General features: G+C 43.9%; 1 protein-coding gene across 8 annotated transcripts in view; it reads left to right on the forward strand.

The window, feature by feature from the left end:
• The window catches only part of LOC135110326 (collagen alpha-1(III) chain-like), a 99,738-nt gene that overhangs the window by 68,053 nt on the left and 24,185 nt on the right, over positions 1–7,500 (forward strand). For all 8 annotated transcript variants that reach the window (XM_064022552.1, XM_064022551.1, XM_064022554.1 and 5 more), the window contains one exon: positions 6,250–6,331. The gene's annotated coding sequence lies outside the window, so the exon portion shown is untranslated. The remainder of the gene's footprint in view (positions 1–6,249; positions 6,332–7,500) is intronic.

Genomic DNA, 7,500 nt, shown 5'->3' on the forward strand with positions numbered 1-7,500 from the left:
CCACGTCTTACCGTGTTCAAATATTATTGGTGAACGTATAAACAGTAACACAGAACGAGTCTTAATGAAAGAAAATGAGAAATGTTCATATGCAGAAGCACGCTGCCGAAACAAAACAAAGCATGTGAAACAAAACTGAACAGAACGAGACTTTTATGAATAATAAAAACAAATAAAAAAATAGATAAATAAATGAAATCCGAATTTAAGAGAATTCTACTTTGGCTACACGAAAAAAGAATAATTACCTATTTTTTATTCCAAGTTTCTGCCTAAAAAGAAAAGAAGTATAAAAAAAACGAATGCAGAAGACTTTTACAATGATCACATGAGAGAAAAAACGTAATACGAACACGAAGGAGAAGAAAAACCACGAAAAAGACACAAAAAGAGAAGAAAACGCAACCAGCCCTAATAAACCGTAAGCACCGCATGAGAAAGCGAAGGAGAGAGGAAGAGAAGACAGAAGGGAGAGGAAAAAGAATCAATCAATCCTAATACACACTGACCAAAAGAAAACGGAGAGAAAAGAGAAAAGAAAACGCAACCAGCCTCAATACACAGTGAGCACCGCATCATCCTCGCCCGCCGATGTAACAAAACTGGGCGCGGGGCAGACGAGAGGGCGCCGCCACCACCACCACCACCACTACCTCCATCACCACCACCGCCGCGGCCACCATCTTGCGCTCACCCTCCCTGCTCCTCGCCGCCTTACGTAACGCGCCCCTTGGAAACCCTCCGCCGGCCGCCCTGGGAAGGCTGCTTTATGCGTCACAGGGAGCGAGAGAGAGAGAGAGAGAGAGAGAGAGAGAGAGAGGGGGGGGATTATTACGTGTTTGTAGTTGCGTACACACGAAAATTTTGACCACGCAACGCACGGCGTGTTCCTAGAGAGAGAGAGAGAGAGAGAGAGAGAGAGAGAGAGAGAGAGAGAGAGAGAGAGAGAGAGAGAGAGAGTTAACCACCTTCCTCCATTTTGCTGACACACACACACACACACACACACACACACACACACACACACACACACACACACACACACACACACACACACACACACACACACACACACACACACATACACCTATTAACGCACCCTAGACTAAGACAAGAGACAAATTAACGGGACTCTATTTCTAAGTAAATTTAATAAACTTAGGTAAGCTAAATTCACACACACACACACACACACACACACACACACACACACACCGTAACCAAGGAAAAATCTAACACCATCACTCTTTGGCTCTCACGCAACGCACTTAAGAAAGAAAAAAGTAACTTGTACTAACACCAAATTTCACTTGACGTACCCTTACCAAAAAAGAAGAAGAAGAAAAAAAGACATATTAACGCTCTCATGACTCTTACCCAACACACACACACACACACACACACACTAACCTCACCCCTAACCCAACGCACCCGAACCAAGACAAACACGGGCAGACAGACGGACGGACAGACAGACAGACAGACAGAGAGTAGCAGAGTGTGGCCCACGTGTCCACCGCTAACCCGTCCCTCGTTCGTGCCCCGCGGCTGAGAGTGGCGGCGCTGGCTGGCTGTGTGGCGGTGTGGCTGGCGCTAGTCCATGCCCCGCCCCTCTCCCACTCTCCCATCCCTCTCCCCCACACCCCAAATCCTTCCCCCAAGTTGAACCATTGTCATACCTCACCTTACCTTGCCCCCTCCCCCCTTCATCCCGCCCCGCCCTGCCCCGCCCTGCCCTGCCCCGCCCCAGCCATTCCCAAACCCCCTTTGCCCAATTCAGTGCTTTACCTAGTTAGTTTACTCTCCTTGTCCTAATCCTTGTATGCCTCGCAGTCTCCTGTATCCTGCGGGGTTAGGGTACATGGGATTACAAGGCGTTACAAGGAGATTCCAACAGCAGCAGATCTTTTAACCCTTAGAAGTGTTATTTATTGAGTTAGCTGTTGTTGTTAATGTAAGGAAAGGGAGGGAAATATATATAGAGGAGGAGGAAGTAGTAGTGTTTTGATGACGAGCATGCATTGAGAAAAGATGGAGGGAAGGAAAGGAGGAAGGGAGGGAGAAAGACAGTCGAGATGATTGGTAAGAGAGAGAGGGAAGAAGGGAAGGAAGGGTGAAAGTGGAAATAATTGATATGAGACAGAAAGAGGAAAGGAAGAACGGCAGATAATTGAAATAGTTAATGAAGATAAGGAGAAGGGGAAGGATGAAAGGAAAATACAGAAAACAGACAGGAAAGAAGAGAGGGGATGGGTAGATATAATGGAGAGAAAGAAAGGAAAGAGGGAAGGGAGTAAGAGTGAAGAAAGAAGAGGAGGCAATCAGAAATGAAAGATACAAATGGTAAACGAAACACAACACACACACACACACACACACACACACACACACACACACACACACACACACACACACACACACACAGGTAAAAGAAGGAAGGGAAGGAAAGAAGGGCATCAATTTTTATTTAATTATATATAAATGGCGTTGGCTGAGGAGGAAAAAACGGCAGGTGTGTGTGTGTGTGTGTGTGTGTGTGTGTGTGTGTGTGTGTGTGTGTGTGTGTGTGTGTGTGTGTGTGTGTGTTCTAAGAATACCCCAATAAACGTTACAGGAACTTCTTTGCTGCCTAACCTAACCTAACTTTCTCCAATCAAAAATCATTCTCCTCTCTTTTTCCCTTCCTTTGTCTTCGTTTTTTTCCTCTTCTCTTTTCTCCTCTCTTCCCCTACTTATGTCGTCCTTCCCTCTTATTTTTCCTCCTTTTCTCGTCTTCCCCTCCTCTTTCCTTTCCTTCCTTCTCTTCGTCTTTTCTCCTCTCTTCTACCCTCGTCTCTCCTCCTTTCCTCTTCTCTTTCCTTTTTCCATTTCTCTTTTTCCCTTTCTCCTTCACTCCTTCCGATTCTGTCTCTGCTTCTCCCCTATTTTTATATTCCCCTCTTTTCCTTTCCCCTCTCTTCCTTTCTTCTACATCCTCTTCCATTTTCCCTCCGTTTTCCTCATATTTTTTCCTCTCCCTTCCCCTTCTGTTTTTCCTCTTCCCTACTTCTGATTTTTCTTCCACCCTTATCCTTCTTCCTCCCCCATTCCCTGTTCCCCTCTTTATTTGTTCTCTCCCCTTCTTATTCTCTTCCCCTCCACTTTTGTCTCTCTCCCTCTCCCTCTCTCCTCATCTTCCAACACTGAATATAGATATCATTGGTTTTGTCAGTAATAATAATAATAATGATGATGATGATGATACACAATATAATTATAAGTGATTTGTAATTATTTCATGGCGTATTTTAGTGAATGTATATCCTGTGTTTCTATTGTTTAGTTTGTTCTTTTGTGTTATTTGGCGCACCTCTGTTTGTTTTGCCTTGTTCTCTCTGTGTGCAAAAAAATATAAAGGGGGGAGGGTGTTTGTGTGTGTGTTTTGTCTCCCTCCCCTCATCTCCCGTTCCTCTCCCTTCCCCTTACCTCCTTTCCCTCCCCTCACCTCTCTTTTTCAATCTTCTCCTCAATCCCTTTTTTCTCTCAATCCTTCAGTTCTTCCATTCCTTTCCCTCACCTTCCCTCCCTACTGCCCTTCATTCCTCCTCTCCTTCCTTCACCTCCATTCTTCCCCTCACTTCCTTTCCCTACCTCTCTCCCTTTTCATTCCTCTCCTTCCTTCTATTCCCTCTCTCATTCCCTCATTTCTCATCCCTTTCCCCCTGTCCTTCTCCCCCTACTCCCCTTTCCCTCTCTATCCCTTCCTTGCTCCTTCGATCCCCCTCTCTTTCTCCTCCCCTCACTTCTTCCCTTTGTCCATTGCTGTTCCTCTCCTCTTTCCTTTCTTCCTCGCCCTCTTTATCATTTTTTTCCCTCAGTTCTATAATCTGCCATTTACTTTTCTGTCATATTCCAAGTACCGCATCTCTCTCTCTCTCTCTCTCTCTCTCTCTCTCTCTCTCTCTCTCTCTCTCTCTCTCTCTCTCTCTCTCTCTCTCTCTCTCTCTCTCTCTCTCTCTCTCTCTCTCTCTCTCTCAGACGGAGGAGATGGAAGTTATGTAGAGATGAAAGGAAGAGGAGGAGGAGGAGGAAAAGAATTAGTAGAGGTAATATGCTTTTGATGAAGATGAGGAGGAAGAGTAGGAGGAAGAGGAAGAGGCATTGAATGAGAAGGAAGAGAAGAGGAACAATAAAGGCAGTAGGAGGAAGAGAAGCCTGGGAGAAGATGGAAGAGGAGGAGGAAGAAAAAACAAAACAAAAAAGACTAGGAGGAAGTAGATGAGAAGAACGAGAAGCCAAAAACAGGAAGAGGAAGAGGAGGAGGAAGAGGAAGAAGAAGAGTTCCCAAAGTTAGAGGAAGAGAAGGAGGGAAAAAAATATAGAAAAAAGGAGTTGGCGAAAGAATAAAAGCAAGAGAAAGGACAAAAAATAGGAAAAATACGAAGAAAGAGGAGGAAAACTAAATAATAGGAAGAAGAGGAAGAAGAGAAAGGGGTTAAAGGAAGAGAAGAAAGAGAAGAAAACAAAAGAGTAGGAAGAAGAGGAATAAGAAGAGAAACAAATCAAAGGAACAGAAGAAAGAAGAGAAAAACAAAAGAAAAGAAGGAAGGGGAAATACAAAAAGGGTCAAAGGAACAGAAGAAAGGAGGAAAACAAAAGAGTAGGAGGAAGAGGAAGAAGACAAAGCGGTATAGGAGTCTTAGAAGTAGGAGGAGGAGGAGGAAGAGGAGAGGGGGTGTGGTGGGGGGAGGGGGGCGGGTCACTCTTAACCACTCGAGCGGAAACTTAAGGCAGCCAACTTGAGGAAAACACTCTGCCCGCTCCACCAACTTGAGAGAGAGAGAGAGAGAGAGAGAGAGAGAGAGAGAGAGAGAGAGAGAGAGAGAGAACAGTGGCCGATACTATTTCATTCCTCTCTCTCCTCTCTCTCTCTCTCTCTCTCTCTCTCATCACCCGTCACCTCTTTATCTCTCCTTTCCCTCCCTTCCCTTCTCTCCTTCCTTCCTTCCTTCCCTCCCTCCTTTCGCTAACCGCCCATACATCCTCCCTTCCTTCCCTTCATCCCTCTCTTATCCTCCCATCCTTTCCCTCCTTGCCTCCCTTCATCCCCTCCACAACCACACATCCATCCTTTCCATTCCCCCTCCCTCCTCCTCCTCTTCCCCCTCCTCCTCTTCCCTTCTTCTCTCCTTTTATTTTATACTTTTATTTATTTTCTATTCCCTTCCTCTATTTTTTTATTCCCTTCCCTGTATCCCTTCCTTTTTCTTGCCCATTATCTTTTGTTTCTCTCTTTCTCTCCTGCCTTTCCTTTCACTTCTCTCTTTCTCATACTGCCACCACCATCACCACGACAATCACCGGCACCACCACCACCACCAACCACCACCACGACCAAGCTGTGTGTGTGTGTGTGTGTGTGTGTGTGTGTGTGTGTGTGTGTGTCGCCCGAGGCCTCATCACAATACCGTGTGTGTTTACCTTACTTTAAAACACCCGCCATGTTTCCTCCCTCCACCCCCTCACCTCCCCCCCCATCGATCTGTGTGTCTGTCTGTCTGTATGTATGTATGTATATGTGAGTGTATGTATGTATGTATACTTTTCAACCTATTCTCTCTCTCTCTCTCTCTCTCTCTCTCTCTCTCTCTCTCTCTCTCTCTCTCTCTCTCTCTCTCTCTCTCTCCTTCTCTCTCTCTCTCTCTCATTTTCCGATAACGCGTCCGGTGTTGTGTTTGTATGGTGTGCTGTGTGTGTGTGTGTGTGTGTGTGTGTGTGTGTGTGTGTGTGTGTGTGTGTGTGCGCGCTGCTATGATTTATTTTATTTATTTACTGTGTTTATGTAACGTTTGCCATTACTGTTTTGCTGCTACTACTACTACTACTACTACTACTACTACTACTACTACTACTACTACTACTACCATTACAAGTACTACTATAATAATAATAATAATAATAATGATAATAATAATAATTCTATCTCATTATTATTAATATTGGTGTTGTTTGTCGATTTATCATTCTTTTTCTGTGATTTATTTATTTTGTTACTACTCATCATCTGTATTTCCTTTACCATACCATCTGAAATTCTGCTACCTTTACTCTTACTTCTGTCATTTATATCATTTGTATATCTGTTACCCAATCCTCTATAGTTTTGTTATCATTATCCTTATTTCTGTCATCGGTACCAGCACACCTAATAAAACCAGTGTATGTGTGTACGTACGGTTAACTCACTCACCCGTTGCCTGTGTGTTTCAGATGAGTGTATCGCGGTCGGGCACACACAAACGCGCCAGGCATCAACACAGGACGGGCACCTAAGTACTAACACCAAACCTAGGTAAGTGTATTGTTGTTACTGTTACTCTTATTGCTGTTACGTATCATATCTTGTGTATTTATGTCACCAGTACCAGTCTCCCCCCTTCTTCAGTCTCAGATCCCTATCCATAAAAACATCTCATCAACTGTTGGTCACTGTTTTTTTTTTTTTTTTTCTCGTCTTGCTCCTCTCCCCATATCTTCCTCGTCTCGTTTCCTCCCTCTCTCTTGCTCTGCTCCTCTCCTTCAGGTATTCTCTCTCTTCCTCACCTTATTACTCGCTTTGATTCTTATATATATGTTTCTCTTCCCTCGTTCTGTTTATGGTGTTAATCCTTTGTGTCTTTCTCCCTCTCCTTTGTTCTGTTCCTCTCTCCTTTAGATGTTTTCTCTTCTTCATCTTATTACTTTATTTTATACAATGTTTTGTCAGCTTATATATTTTTTTCTCTCTCTACGCCTCCTTTTATTCTTCTCTTATTCTCATTGCGTCTTCCATCTTTCCTTTTTATTCTTTTTTTATCTTCCCCGTTTCCTTTCCCACGTATTATTATTTCCTTGTTTCCTCTACTCTTTTTTTTATCTCTTCTATATCCTCTTTTCTCCATTTTTTTTTTTCTTGCACTCTCACTCTCATCATTTTCCCTCTCTTTCGCCTCTCTTCTCACTTAGTTTCTCACGTTTTCATCACTTCCCCTCACATCTTCTTCCCCTCTTCTTCTCCATCACTTTCCTTCTCGTCCTCTTCCCCTCTTCTTCCCCTCTCTTCTCGGTTTTCCAATCAAGCTGTATTTTTATCCCTTCCCCTCACCTATCCCTCTCTTATTCCCCTTACCCTCTTCCTTCAATTTTCACCTCTCACAATTTTCCTTTTTTTTTTTCTCCTCTTCCTCTCTTCCCCTCCATTTTTTTTTTATATTTATCTTATTTTTTTTCTACATTTCTCCTTTTTTCTCTCTCTTCCCTTCATCTCTTCTCTTTGTTTTGTTTTTTTCCTCACCATATCCTCTCTCTCTTTTTCCTCCTTTGTTATCCCTTGTGCCATTTCCCCCATTCCTCTTCCCCTCACCCCATCCCGCTCCTCTCTTCCTCCCCTCACCGCTGTCCCTCTCCCCTCACACTCCTCGTTTATGATTCCTCTCTCTCTCTCTCTCTCTCTCTCTCTCTCTCTCTACCTCTCTCTCTCTC

This window comes from Scylla paramamosain, chromosome 20 (assembly GCF_035594125.1).
Source record: "Scylla paramamosain isolate STU-SP2022 chromosome 20, ASM3559412v1, whole genome shotgun sequence".
Taxonomy (NCBI): domain Eukaryota; kingdom Metazoa; phylum Arthropoda; class Malacostraca; order Decapoda; family Portunidae; genus Scylla; species Scylla paramamosain.